This window comes from Papaver somniferum, unplaced genomic scaffold, assembly GCF_003573695.1.
Source record: "Papaver somniferum cultivar HN1 unplaced genomic scaffold, ASM357369v1 unplaced-scaffold_137, whole genome shotgun sequence".
NCBI classification, from domain to species: domain Eukaryota; kingdom Viridiplantae; phylum Streptophyta; class Magnoliopsida; order Ranunculales; family Papaveraceae; genus Papaver; species Papaver somniferum.
Genome location: NW_020622934.1, coordinates 1385071 through 1401328, shown reverse-complemented (window position 1 = coordinate 1401328; position 16258 = coordinate 1385071). Strand labels below are relative to the sequence as shown.

The window sequence follows — 16258 nt, the reverse complement described above, 5'->3', positions numbered from 1 at the left end:
AAAATAGTAGAAATCAATGTTTAATCCCATTTTTTCTGGGGCTTTGGACGCTCTAGTCCTTCCCTTCAAAGTCCGGTACTAGTTAGTCCAAATATCTTCCGTCCTAATAATTTAGTCCAAAATGTAAACGAGTTAATCCAAATTTCAGCCGACCTAAAAAATCTGATCTATTCTTAGTACCTGATTACCCTTCTCGTATTACGTTTTAATTTTTTAGATCTTAGAATTTTTTTGGAGAGAGAAGAGACAGATGAGATTTAGAGATTCGTTCTTCATTCTTCAGGTTAGTATTTTGATTGATCCTTTTCATTTAATTTTTATTTGCTTGATTTCTCTTTACTCCTTCTTCGATTTTCAAGGTTTATCTTCCATTTGATTTTAAGTTTTTGAGTGTTTTTCAAATATTATCGACGATAGATCCGTGATTTGTCATAAAATTTAGTTTGAAGATCCTTTTTATGTTTTTTTAGGGAGAAATCATATCTCTGGCAAACTACATGGAGATTCAAATATATGATACAACTCATAAAATGCGTGGAATCCTGATAAATTGGTTTATTGAAGTATGATATTAACTCATTGTTAATTGCCTTTTCCCCTTCTTTAAAATCTCTAATTCTGAATCCTCAATTGTAATTCACTTGGTTGCAGGTTAACTGCAAATTTGATTTGATGCCAGAAATTTTGTTTCTCATGGTCATATTATTTGACAGATTTCTTTTTGTTTTTGCAATAAAAAAGAACCGACATGCAGTTGGTTAGTCTTACTGTCCTCTTATTGGCATCAAAATATGAGGATTTTTTGGCATCCAAAGTTAGATTTATATAAGTTTATCTTTAAAACATTTCATCAAAATTGTTCTAATTAGAGGTAATCTTCTTGCGCATATTATGTTGTCATCTATTTTCTCAAAAAAATTGACAATTTTAACGCAGGTTAAGGAGTTAGTTAGCCTTGCTGTTGACTCATATACATTGGAGATCAAATGCTTTCAATGGTGTGGATCTTGAAACTCACCTTGTATACATTCGTATCAGCCCCAATTTTCGTATATTAAATTGATTCCATCCCCTTTTTATCAATTTTCAGGAAAATCTCATACTTAAAAGGTTGTTGTTTCGTCTTAATGCACCAACTCCTAACGTTTTCATCATTAATTTCTCAAGGCTTGTCAGTGGGATGCTAAGGTATGTGGTGTGATTTGTATATAGTGGTAAAAAGTGATTCGATTCTCGAACTTGTGAAGGATACCTTTAGACTTAAATTGAAAACTAAATAGAAAACTCGCTAATAATTGTAACAAACACCGACAAAGTTGGTATCAATATTAAAAGAACACTCATTTAATATTACACCGACAAAGTTGCTGGTAACATCTTACATGATTTGTGTGATACAGTCATTTGATGTAGGCTCGGAATGTTTCGTATTGATCATTCGATCACTTGAAAATTGCTTATAAGCTAATAGTTTGTGTGAGACAGCTATTTTCGTCTTCTAAGAATGTTTCAGTGATTAAAACGGGAGTTAAGAGCTAAACACATGTCTGGATACATTACGGTTTGTGTACTTAGTGTACGAACTGTTTTGATGGAATTCAGGACCGGAAGTTTGCATACCCGTTAGCGAACTTATTCAACTGTTTAAGTCAGGGTACTTAAGTTTGCATACCCGTTCACATACTGATTTAACTGTTGAAGTCCGAGAACCAAGTTTGCATACTCGTTCGCAAACGGTTTCAACCGAGTTCGGTCCGGAGCTAAAGTTTGCATACCCGTTTGCAAACTGTCGGCTTGTGACCAATATCCGGAACTTAAGTTCGCGTACCTGTTTGAAAACTTAAGTGGTTCAAGTTCTTAAATCGGTTAAGTATGATTTTATACTTATGAACAAATACATTTATAGATTAAGGAATGCAATCTTTGTAAACCGTGACTAAAATGTTCATGAACTTATTCTTTTGAATAAATCCGATTTTTCTTCAATTGTGTCTTTTGTACTTCTATGAGTAACACAATTAGGTTCATTTGATTATCAACTGATCTGGAAGTGTTAAGATGAACAAGGTTAAGAGAAAAGTGTTCATATGGCTAACTTCGGTTAACTGTTATTGAGCCAACTCAATATACACGTTTAGGTACTGTTACCCATATCTAAATGAAGGTATATTTCATTTGTGTGTAAAAATCTAAAGACCATCTAACGGTGGAAAGATATTAGCTTGAATCTTGAATCAGGTTTCATCTAACAGTGAATATTAAATGCTTTGTTACCAAGGTAACATTAATTGCATACCCTGATTTGAAGACTATATAAGGAAGAACTCTATCATCTGGGAAACCTAATCCCCACACCTCCTGTGTGATATTAGTTGCGACTAGAGTCGATTCTCCTTTAACCTAGGTTTTTCCGAAAACCATTATAGGTTAACGACATAAAGACTTCACTGGGATTCTGAAGCCAGACCCAACTATTTTCTCTGTAGTTGCGTGTTCTGATCTTACTTTGTTCTATCGTATTGAGTACTATCTTCTCTAAGATTTTCTCAAGATTTATCTCTGATAGGTAAGATATAAAAAGCAATCACAAAGCTCTTAGTCTCATTCTTTGTGATTCCACAATACCTTGTTACGATACCATACGGTTAAGTTATTATGAGGTGATTGATATTACTAGGATGCTCTTCCGGAATATAAGTCCGGTGTATCAATTGGTTCCTGTTCACCTTGATTTATCAAAAGGCGGAACAAAAACTCATATGTATTTCTATTGGAGACAGATTTATCAATTCAATAAGTGTGAGATTGGTTAGGGCTCAACTACATTCCAGTCTGAAGTTAACTTCTAGTAAGCTAGAGTCTGTAGCGGCTTCATACAGAGTGGTGTTCAAATCTGGACTAGGTCCCAGGGTTTTTCTGCATTTGCGGTTTTCTCGTTAGCAAAATTTCAGGTGTCTGTGTTATTTCTTTTCCGCATTATATTTTCTATATAATTGAATACCATGGGTTGTGCGTAGTTCAATCAATTAGATAATCCAACCTTTGGTTGTTGATATAAATTGATTGACACTTGAACATTGGTCTTTGGTACCGTTCAAGTTGTTTCTCATAATAATCAGGCTCGCGGATTTCTATCTGTTTGATTTGATGATTACATTGAGAAACAAAGATATAACTTTTGGATGTATTTTCCTTGATTGAGTCTGACTGTCTAGTACTGATTCTCTTGGAATTATATTGGAGTTAGTCCATAAAGATTGCCTAAACTAGATATTGGGTGTGGTTGTTAGACCCCCGCTTTTTCATAAACAAGTGATTTTTAACCACTAGAAAAGGATATATGTGCTTAAAAGTTATATCCAATGAAAGAGTAACAAAGATGTTCATATTAAAAGTAAGGGGGAGAAACATATCATCATGTTGTGTAGTATTTCATACTACAAAAGGGGAATAACAAAGATGTTCATATTGAATATTTACCTAGCTTTCCTTTAGGGGGAGTAAAGCTTTTGTTATTCAAATGTCAACATCGGAATTTATTTTTTGAATATATGCAGGATATTGTACTGTTGAAACTTGGTGAAAAAGCAGGGGTCTAACAACCACACCCAATATTTCGTTTGGCAATCTCAATAAACAAACTCCAATATACTTTCAAGAGAATCAACTAGACAGTCAGACTCAATCTAGAGAAAAGTATATCAAAGAGTTTTATATCTCTATCTCTCAATTCAATCTGCAATCAACAAATAGGAATTTGCGAGCCCGATTGAATATAAGAGGAGTAACTTGAATGGTACCAAAGACCAATGTTCAAGGATCAATCAATTTCAATCAACAACCAAAGGTTGGATTTCCCAATTAATCGATTCTACGCACAACCTGTGATATTTCAATTATGTAACAAAATATAGTGCGAAAAAGAAATAACACAGACATCAGAATTTTGTTAATAAGGAAAACCGCAAATACAGAAAAAACCCGGGACCTAGTACAGCTTTGAACACCACACTGTATTAGACCGCTACAGACACTAGCTTACTACTAATGAAATTCAGACTGGAATGTAGTTGAACCCTAATCAATCTCACACTGATTCAAGGTACAGTTGCGCTCCTTACGTCTCTGATCCCAGCAGGATACTACACACTTGATTCCTTTAGCTGATCTCATCCACAACCAAGAGTTTCTACGACCCAAAGTCGAAGACTTGATAAACAAATTTGTCTAACACAGAAAAGTCTATTGAAATAGATAAATCTGTCTCTCACAGAAATCCCTATGAGTTTTGTTCCATCTTTTGATAAATCAAGGTACACATGAACCAATTGATAAACCAGACTTATATTCCCGAAGAACATCCTAGTATTATCAATCACCTCACAATAATCTTATTCATATGGTAGCGAAACAAGATATTGTGGAATCACAAATGATGAGACGAAGATGTTTGTGACTACTTTGAATCTTACCTATCGGAGATAAATCTCAAGCAAATCTTAGCAAAGATAATACTCAATCACGATAGAAGAACTAAGATCAGAACACGCAACTACAGAGAAAATAGTTGGGTCTGGCTTCACAATCCCAATGAAGTCTTCAAGTCTTTAACCTACAGTGTTTCGTGGAAAACCTAAGGTTAAAGGAGAATCGACTCTAGTTGCAACTAGTATCACACATGAGGTCTGGAGATTATGTTTCCCAGTTGCTAGAGTTCTCCTTTATATAGTTTTCAAATTAGGGTTTGCAATCTTAGTTACCTTGGTAACAAAGCATTCAATATTCACCGTTAGATGAAATCCTGATTAGATTCAAGCTAATATCTTTCAACCGTTAGATTGAACTTAGCTTGTTATACACAAATGAAATGTACCCTCATTTAGGTTTATGTAACCGTACCTAGATGTGTACACCATGTTGGATCAATAATAGTTAAACGAGGTTAGTTATATGAACACTCTCATATCAACCTTATTCATCTTAACCATAACTAGTTCAAATGACTCAAATGAAACTAGTTAAAGAGTTGTTAATTGCCATATTCTCATAGAAGTATGCAAAAACACAATTGAAGCAAAATCGGTTTGATTCACTCGAATCAATTCATGAACATTATAGCCAAGGTTTGCAAAGAATCCATTCCTTAATATAAATATGTATTAGTTCATGAAGAAACCGATTTTAGAACTTTAGTCACTCAAGTATGCAAACGGGTACGCATACTTAAGTAGCCGGTCTGAGTTTGGGTTCGCCGGTATGCGAACGTGTACGCATACCTTAGTACACTTCCAAAACCCAACAAAAATTCACGGACCTATACCTTACGCAAGTATGCGTACCGGTATGTGTACTTGGTACACGGAATTTCACAACTACAAGTACGCATACGGGTATGCATACTATAGTTCCGGACATGATCACATACATGCAAGAATGCAAACTGTGTTCATAATCCAATAGTTATAAACTTTATTTCAATCATTTAAAATTTCTCAGAGGATGACAATAGCCGTTTTCACACACTATTAGCATCAAAGCAATTTTCAAGTTATTGAAATAATCATAACGAAACATTACAAGTCTTCACCAAATGACTATATCACACAAACCATGTAAGATGTTACTCGGCGATTTTCACATGATCATCTTTTGAATTTTGTCAAGAATATAATATAAACTTGGTTAAAGCGAAAGCTTAACAACACATATTTCGAGAAATATGTAAGCGAGTTAATCTCAGCTCGAAATATCAAATGTGCATAAACGAAAACCATAATAATACGACTTATGTCTCAATATAAGAGATAGAGTAGAAATATACTTTCTAAGTGATAGATGAGTTTTAGTTTCCACATAACTTTTGCTGATGAAGTTCCACAAGCTCGTCTTTAGTAGTTCTTCGTCTTCAATTAATAAACACCGTGAATTCTAATGCTCAACTACACAATCTATCCTAGTCCGAGACATCACTATAAGTAGACTAGAAATCAAGACTTATAGTTTTGATCACTAACATTGACAAACAAGATTGAGATAGAAACACTTGCGAGTTCGACCGAGTAGTGCTCTAACAATTAGTGAAAAAACTATCAATACATATGGATTACAAAATAAATAAACTTTGTAGATTCTCATCCAAATGCTTTATCTCCTTGGTTCTTCAACATTACTTGAAATCTTCATCACTTCCAAGTACTCCAATGATTCCAAATGTGTTCAATTACGCATCATCGTTACTGAAGATCCATAGCAATAACAATGAGAAAATAATTGCTCTTAATCATTGTTATACAGTGTCATAGTATTATTACACATCATCAAAGTTCAATTGTATCACAACTTTGACAACAATACTATGGTGATATACTTCATCCCACATGAAAACCACTCCCCTTACATAATGATCCGTAAACCATATGTATTTGTAGTGTGAACTACACATTAATTCTCCCAGTTTTTGTCAATATAAATTGGAAAAGGTACGAAAACTAGTGGGATCCTCATGAAATTTTCATAGAGATACTTTATGACCAAAAGATAACAACATATCAACTTGTTTAGATACAATCATATAGCCGAAACTAAATGTATTCATCAAGGAGTTTATAAAGACACAAGATAACCCCTACAATATTCCACATCCACACTCCCCACATATATTTGGAAATTAAGCACAAGTTCAATTAAGAACTCTCATACGTAAAATGTCATTCCCGAAAGAACAACAAGAGCGACCTTACTTTTACAATAAAAGAAGGATTTCTTTGGACATTAAAAACTCACATGAAACATGAATTTGTATCCAGAAATCTCAGTTGAATTAACCACAAGGAAAATGATCAAATCAATTGGTCATGCTAAACATAAGAGAACTTACGGAGCAACATAGTACATACACAAAGATGTGGATCATGGAAAGACCAATATTGCGGAATAATCAAAGATTCATTCTATTTTTCATCACTATTTGCACAATGACATATAATAGACTTAATCGTTATAAACAAAAGTTCATCCTATCTTCCCTCAAATAATGACAAAAGTTCATTCTATCTTTTATCAATACTTTCATACTGACATATAATAGAGTTAACTTTTAAAAAAATATGGGACAAGTCAAGGTTCACGGACATAAACAACATATCCTATAAAAATTAGAAATATATAAAACCATAAAGATTAATACTGGAAAAATCATCTTCCATATAACCTTTAGAATTTAAACAAATAAATCTAATAACATTGCAAGATGAAAAACGTTGCCAATATCTATGTGTACTCGCAATAATGGCTATTCCAAACCCTAGTTATCCTTCTTAAAAACACAAGAATAAATTCTCATAACAAGTTTTCCTAGATAATAATCAAAAAGATCACACAAACCTAATCATCATCTTCATCATTTGAGACCGTAAAAGTGGTACGAATCCTATCCATGTCCTCCTTGATTTCAGGAAACTAGTAGCAATCACAAGTAATTGTTCTTGTACACACTTTACCTTGGCTTAAATTTTACAAACACCCTTGTGAATTTGGTAAAGAAGCTTCATGGAGGAAGAATCACACGGGCCAACAAGAGTGTCGCATCTTTGTCTTTTGCAAGCATTCTCCTTCATACGTTTGAAAGTACAAGGGTGAACAAGCTTGGGAGTTCCAATGGAGTTGCCAATTTGAGCAATAGAGAAGGTGCGACGAATTTGCTCTATCAAGCACAGATATCCTAACTTCTTGTTGGAAGACGTAATCGACAACATTTGATAAATGATAAACCCACAAATGTCGAGACTTTGAGTTCCCAACTTAAGGAAATAGACCAACTCCGCAAACTCACGACCCCAACGAGAATTCTCAATCGTGGAGGGACAAATATTAGAAATACCAAGTTTTCAAAAAGACATCAAGGCAAGACTAAGATGAGTAGTAGGAAATTTTCCTTCATTCCAGTGAACACTCTTACCTCAAAGACCATTAAAAATAGTTTCACAAGATGGTCTTTCACGACTAGGTCTTGGAAGGCGAAAACTCCCTAAGGGAAATTTAGTAATTCTTGAAATCAACTCTTTATTGACAAGAACCCGATGTCTATTTATCATGGTCTTGAATTCCATGTCTTCATAATTAACATCATAGATGTTAGCATAAAAGATTCTTGTAAGAGTGTCAAAACCTTCACCAAGACCATCAAAGATATTCCCAAGATTAAACTTTTCAAAACAAACCAAATCTTCTTTCTATTCACTAACAAAATCCGATCTCTTTTCTAGAATAAACCCATTAGAAGAAATCCTTTCAAGCACCCTGCTACAAGAATTATTGACAAATCTAATCCTAATGAAATTTTGATCTATAGGCAAGTTCATGCTAGAAGAAGATGAAGAATCCAAGTTTTTTGAAACCTCTTTTGAAACCTTTAAATTCCTCATGAGATCTAGAAATTGAGAGAGATTAGAGAAAGAGAAGACTTAGTTGGTATTTTCCTTGAAAACCCTTATACTTTTTGATCTCCAAAGGTGATTTAATGGAAAAAACTCATGAACCCTAGAAAAGTTCACGTACGCAGACAAGAAGGGAGGTAGAAGAATGGTATGCGTACCACTACCTTTATATACCAGTTGATGGGCTTGGACCCATTCCTGAACCGTGACCCGCAAAAGAAAGGAAAGATTTCTTAATCCAAGGTTCGCATACTGAGAGGATCAGTATCGTGCAATAAAGGAAAGTATGAAGCACTTCACCATCTTAATTTTCCTTAGAAAGAAAATAAGAAAGAAAACAAAAAAAATAATTTAACCCAAGCACAAAAATTACTCAACCGTTACTTGGTCCATCTCAAGTTATATACAAATGGGGTAGAGCCAAGCTTGTTACCAAGAGGCGACTTGTGCGGAGAGATTCTCATGCAATTTTTCCGGTTGATATTTGTGAAATGTACCAGATGATACTCATGGTTAATAGAATTTTTTGAATTTATTTCTTATGACCAAGAAAAGACTTTTTCCGACAATTAGAAACTACACCAAACTCATCAGACATCTTTTTATCAATTTCACATGCGTTGGTAGTAAGTCTAGTTCGTACATCATGAATACATGATTTGACATGTACAAAACTTTTAACAGAACGATTTTTATTCTTAATATAATTAAGTTTTTCTAAGAATCTAAAATCATTTTCAAATGCTCTAAATAGATCTTTGTCAATTGATCCATCACGATAATATTCCTCAAATAAATTAAGAGTTAATCTGGTGATATTCCATGTCTTTGAGTGTTGACCACGTTTTCTCAAGCTTCCTTTCTTAGAAGAGCTTTTAGTTTTTCCTCTAGATTGTTTCTCATCATCTAAGTTTTCCAAGTCTTAGATGGAACGAGATTATCATGAGAAACCAGAGGTCTAGTCCATAATAATCTCTGAACAATCTTTAAGGAATTCTGGCGTGTGTTACAGATGCCAAGAGAAAGTTTCCCAAAAAAAATTCCTATGGGGACAAACTTTAAGGTTTTGTTTAAACACAAACTTATTAGGTTTATAATGTTTGCCTGCTCTGATACTAATTGAAAAAGCGGGGGTCTAACAATCACACCCAATATTTCGTGCGGCAATCTGAATAGACAAACTCCAATACACTTTCAAGAGACAATCAGACTCGATCTATAGAAAAGTATATCAAATAGTTTTATATCTCTATCTCTTAATTCAATCTGCAATCAGCAAATAGGAATTTGCGAGCCCGATTGAATATAAGAGAAGTAACTTGAACGGTACCAAAGACCAATGTTCAAGGATCAATCAATTTCAATCAACAACCAAAGGTTGGATTTCCCAATTGATCGATTCAACGCACAACCTGTGATATTTCAATTATATAATAAAATATAATGCGGAAAAGAAATAACATAACAACGAGGAAAACTGCAAATGCAGAAAAATCCCGGGACCTAGTCCAGCTTTGAACACCACACTGTATTAAAACGCTACAGACATTATCCTACTACCAATGAACTTCGGACTGGAATGTAGTTGAACCATAATCAATCTCACACTGATTCAAGGTACAATTGCGCTCCTTACGTCTCTGATCCCAGCAGGATACTGCGCACTTGATTCCCTTAGCTGATCTCAACCACAACCAAGAGTTGCTACGACCCAAAGTCGAAGACTTGATAAAAAAATTTGTCTCACATAGAAAAGTCTATTGAAGTAGATAAATCTGTCTCCCATAGAAATACCTACGAGTTTTGTTCCGTCTTTTGATAAATCAAGGTGCACAGGAACCAATTAATAAACCAGACTTATATTCCCGAAGAACAACTTAGTATTATCAATCACCTCACAATAATCTTAATTGTATGGTAGAGAAACAAGGTATTGTGGAATTACAAACGATGAGACGAAGATGTTTGTGACTACTTTTAATCTTACCTATCGGTAGGGGTGTAAATTGGGCCGGGCCGGGAAGCCTGGCCTAATTATTAAATGGGACGGGACAGGTCGGGCCTGGAAATCTCTTGCCCATCAGAACAAATAAGCCGGGCGGGCAGGACTATACCTGTTAAAAGACTGCCCATGGCCTGCCCAAGCCTGTTTAGTAATTTGGGCCCGGGAGGGCAGGTTCAGGGCGGGCCTTCAATGTATAATATTAAAGTTTCAACAACTTAATCAATCAAATACTTCCATAAACAAATCAATAAACTCATTGTTCTTCAAAGATCAAAATTGTTCACTCAAAATCAAAGCATTAAAACTTAAAAGAAAACGTCCCCTAATAACTCAATTTAAAAACAAAGACTCATGCGTCCTTTTCTACTTGCGCAGCTTAGCAGTCCATGACTCCATAGAACTTTATTCTGAAAATACTAAAAGAAACTTTCAAGCCATTCACCTGCACAAAAATAGAAAAAGATCAATACAAAAATTTATGGAAAGAGCGTACTGTTTTCTGTTCACTCTAGATTACAGAAGTATCAAATTGTAATTCACTAACACTTGCATTGTGTGCTATGTTAATATATAGACAGTAAGTCAGTATTCTATTATCTCTATAGAAACCATCATCGAATTATCATGTAAATGAAAAGTGATCAGAACATAAAAGGATGTGAAGACAGATATTTACCTTAGAAAAGAAGCGACTGACGAGATTAAGTGGCCAAACGTTCAAGTTCATCTGCCGGAGTAATATCATCATTCAATGGATCAATCGGCTTAAAAATATCTTTCATCTCAGCCTTCCACCAATCTTTTAGAACAACTGAACACTCCAACATATCCGGAGTTAAACTACTTCGGTAATCACCTAGTATACGTTTCCCGAGAGAGAAGGCAGACTCGGAGGCAACTGTAGATGCTTGGACTGATAGAAAATCACGAGCGACACAAGAAAGTACTGGGTACCTCTTTTCATTGCTTTTCCACCAATCTAACACGTCAAAGTTCTCGATATCAGCCAAAGCAGGTTCAGGCTCAGCATAATACCTCTTTAGTTCTTCTGATGATGCAGCAAGAGGGTCTCTTTTTTGACGATTGCGAGATGCCCAGAAAGTGCTTCCAGATGAAGTGGAGGAGACCTCGGTTGAAGAGCCTGAATGCATTGGACCAACAGAAGTCTCTGAAGTACCTGTTGAAGTCGGAGGACCACTGGAAACTGTAGTTACCTGTTTATCATGCAAAATATTTGAGTACTCCGCAAACAGACTCTTCAGCTTAGCATCCATTAACCTACTTTGTTCGCCGTGGCATCGAATTGAGAATGCAGAAGTGCCAAAGCATTCTTCAATATCAGAAAGAGTACTTTCCACCCCTCTTAGATTAAGACGAGGATCCAAAATAGACCCTAACCCAAATAATATAGGAGTTTCACCCCAATACTTAACAAACTTTTCCTCCATGGCAGCAATAATATTCTTGAAAAATGGGTTATCTCTGTGATTCTTGAAGACCATACCAATTTCATATAAATATTGAAGAACTGAGTTACTAGTCACATAATGAACTCCTGAAAAATAATTAGTGGCATCATAGAAAGGCTTCAAAAATGCACATAACACTTCAGCGTGTTCCCAATCAGTATCATCAATAACATGAGGACATGACCTATCATCAAGGAAGGCCGACATCACTTGATGGTAGGGAATTGCATCTTTCAACATAAGATAAGTGGAGTTCCACCTATGTTTTACATCAAGCTGCAATTTTTTAGGCCTAACACCCATATCATCACACAATAACCGGAACTGTGTACACCTTGTACCAGACATAAAAATATACTTCAAGCCACCCTTAACATGTTCAAGCATCTCAATAAACCCCTGAACTTTTAATCCATCATGGACTACTAAGTTCAGGATATGACAACAACACCTAACATGGAATAAATCTCCCTTAGAAGGAAGGTTAGGCAATAATTTTTTCAATCTAGAAACTGAGACAGTGTCTGCACTAGAATTATCCATATCTAAAGAAAACAATTTTTCTGAAATACTCCAATCATGAACAAGCTTGCGAAAAATGAATTCAGCTATATTCTCACCAGTATGAGATGTGTCGATTAAAGCATAAGTTATTATTCTTTTTTGCAAAACCCAATTATTGTCAATGAAATGTGCAGTAATACCCAAATAACTCAATCTCTGTTTTGAGAGCCAAATATCGGATGTCAGTGAAATCCTGCCAGGACTATCAAGAAGAATTCTCTTCAACTGTTGTTTTCCCTCTAGATAACACTTATATATATCAGTACTCAAAGTATTACGATAAAACTTAACGAAACCAGGATGAAAACTAGCATTGATGAACCATTGGAAAATAGGATCTTCAACGAATTGGAAAGGGAGCTCTCTTAAAATAATTAGCTTAATGACATTTTTCCTAGCTCTAGCCTGGTTGAAAGTAAAGGTAGAAAATTTACCTTGACCATTTACAACTATTGTGGTCTGTGAATTATCGGTCAAGTAGAAAAGTAAATCTATCATCACTTAAAATCATTTAAAACAACATTACAAGATCAATCACTAGTAACAATGGAAAAATCAATTGAAATAAAAACATAAAACAAGTGAAAATGAAATTATTGAAACACATACCTTAAGCTTAGCCGCGTAGCAGTACTTCGAAATCAAGCTCTCGTTTGCGGTTCTTCAAAACCCTTATATATAAAATGAATACAAGAGAAAGATAACTTTGATTGTGACCTAATTCAACTAATATATAACAAAATTTCATATATTTACTCCAAGATTGGATCATCTTTCAATAGGAAACCCAAAATTTTCTCACTAAAAATAGCAAAATGAATATATGAATATGCAGAAAAATACTCGGGATAGAATCGAATTCGATGGACTCTTTCACTCTGGTATTCCAAGTACATATCTAGATTCTAGATATAGAATGAATCAATAAAATCGGAAAGGAATAATTAGGCCGGGTAAATGGGTAGGCAAACGGGACGGGTTGACAGGACGGGTACCGGACCGGGCAAGACTTTTTTACTCATGGCCTGTGCCCGTCCTATTATTTAAAAGGGCTAGGCCGGGCTAGCCTGTGACGGGCAACGAGTACCCATGGGCTGTTATGGGTAAGGGCGGACGGTACTGGGCTTAGGGCTGCCGGGCAGAATTTACACCCCTACCTATCGGAGATAAATCTCAAGCAAATCTTAGCAAAGATAATACTCAATCACGATAGAAGAAGTAAGATCAGAACACGCAACTACAGAGAAAATAGTTGGGCCTGGATTCACAATCCCAATGAAGTTTTCAAGTCATTAACCTACAGGGTTTCGTGAAAAACCTAAGGTTAAAAGAGAATCGACTCTAGTCTCAACTAATATCACACACACTAGTACAAACAGACCCTTTTGCCACGCCAAATTGGCGTGTCCATAGGGGTTTTGACACGCCAATTTGGTTTGGACTTAGCGTGGTTTCTGCTAGCCTGGTTTTAGGTATGAAGGCGTGGTTTTAGGTAGCTTATAGTCACTCCTTCCTTGCGTGTATATTTCTGCATGAAATAGACACGCCAGAGCCATATAGGCGTTGCTATATAGTATCCCAAAAGCTTAAGTACTTGTACTCTATAGACACCCGATTTATTGTTTTGGCGTGGCTATTTGATTCACTATAAACACACAATTGCTTTTGGCGTGGCTATTTGATTCACTATAGACACGCAAATTGCTTTTTGGCATGGCTATTTGGTTCACTTTAGACATGCAAATCGCTTTTTGGCGTAGCCATTGGTTATCCGGTAGACATGCCATATAGGTTTATCGTGGTTATATGTTATGTTTTAACCACGCCAATTTCACTTACCTTCATCCACGTGGCTGTATTAGGAACCGTTGAATACCATCCACATGTAACGTTATTAGACGTTCGTTGGATATCCTATAGACACGCCCCATATAGGTTTAACGTGGCTATATGTTATGTTTTAGCCACGCCAATTTCAATAACCTTCATCCACGTGGTTGTATTAGGAGCCGTTGAATAACATCCACATGTAACGTTGTGAGCCATTCATTGGATATCATATAGACACGCTATATAGCGTGGCTATATGTGATATTTAGCCACACCAATTTACAATTACCTTGATCCACGTGGCTGTATTAGGAATCGTTGGATCTCATTTAAGATGATGCAATATTGACCGTTAAATTATATGCATCCTCCACCGTCCACATGTAACGTTGTGAGCTGTTCACTGGATATCCTATAGACACACCATATAGCGTGGCTATATGTGATATTTATCCACGCCAATTTACAATTACCTTGATCCACGTGGCCGTATTAGGAATCATTGGATCTCATTTAAGATGATGCAATATTGACTGTTAAATTATATACGTCCTTCACCGTCCACATGTAACGTTGCGAGCCATTCATTGGAGATCCTATAGACACGCCATATAGCGTGGCTTTATGTGATATTTATCCACGCCAATTTATATCTGCTTAATGTGTATTTATGTTATGTTTAGCCACGCCAATTAATCTTGAAGCGTGTGTATTACGCGTGTGACACCTCTAAGCCGTTCAAATATGACGCATCTAAACCATCCACATGGTACTATCCAAATTCTCTTATATACTTTATAAATTGTGGTTAAATATGAAATTCATATATGCCAAAAATTCATATTATTATTAATAACACAGTAAAAAATGTTGAGCTTTGGTATAACAGTTTGCAAAAGAAAATATTAAAGAACATTTATCCAAAAATCAGCAGTTTTTCTTCAACTTTTTTGATGGTGGTGTCTCTGCATGCAATGGATCAGGTTGTGACATTTTCGACGCACCAAACCTTGTCATCCTCTGTTTCCCATCTGGAAGTTGGTATGCCTTCTCTACACTCAGTACATATAACTTTCTGTGCGACTTTTTAGTCTTCTGAGGAAGCTTTTCAGAGGCTTCATGACTCCTCGAATGTGGATTGACTGCTAGGTGCTCCTCATTCCGTTTATCATCTGCAAGGCTGCTAGTTGTTCTCAGGTCACTGTACAATTTCTTCTCAGAATCTAAAACTGGTTCTGGTTGCTTATGAGGTTTTCCATGTCGTGGAGTTTCCTCCATCAAGAAATTAAATGTATTATATATATATTCTAAATCCAAGGCGAATTCGTCTGTCATGTGAATTCTCAACAAGAGACAGACAAAAGTCATTTTTCCAACAATGTAATAAAGCCAACTTCACTGAAGGCCGCGCCATTTTTCACAGCTGACTCCCATAATAAAATCCGTAACCAAATATCAATTTTTTAATTTACACTGGCATTCATGTTCCATTTAGGTGTTAATATATTTCTCTCTCGTACTTATTCTTTAATCAAACTGAATACACGATTTATGTAAAACAATTTATATACTTGATTAACAAAGCAAAAGAGCTAAGAAACTAACCTTGTCATCAGAGATGGAACAATTATCTTTCGGCCATGCCACTAAACTATTTTCAACTTGCCCTAATAACTTAAAGTCACCACTTGGTTCGGTTAACAGGAACGATGGAACTATAACCTCCAGAATATTGACAACATAACAGTTTTTAGGAAGATCTTGTCCATATATTTTCTGGTTAGGCACCGTAGGTAAAATACTGCCTCTAGCAACGACGTTTCCCCTAGTTCCATTCCAAAAGTCGTATTTTTTTTCTGCGGAGGTATAGGGCATATGAACATCATATAAAAAGAAGATGCTAGAATTAGCAATATAGATTTACGAAGAAAAAAAAAACAAAAAAAAAACATACT

At 35.5% G+C, this 16258-nt stretch overlaps 1 long non-coding RNA gene across 2 annotated transcripts; it reads left to right on the top strand.

Moving 5' to 3' along the window:
- The first annotated feature begins 240 nt into the window (after positions 1–240).
- On the top strand, positions 241–15618 carry LOC113334407. Of its 2 annotated transcripts, XR_003352769.1 has the most exons (6): positions 250–283; positions 471–563; positions 652–757; positions 937–998; positions 1091–1188; positions 15287–15618. It is a non-coding gene; the product is annotated as an uncharacterized LOC113334407 (long non-coding RNA). The 2 variants fall into 2 exon arrangements; XR_003352768.1 differs by lacking the exon at positions 652–757 and having other exon boundaries at positions 241–283.
- Positions 15619–16258: the final 640 nt, after the last annotated feature.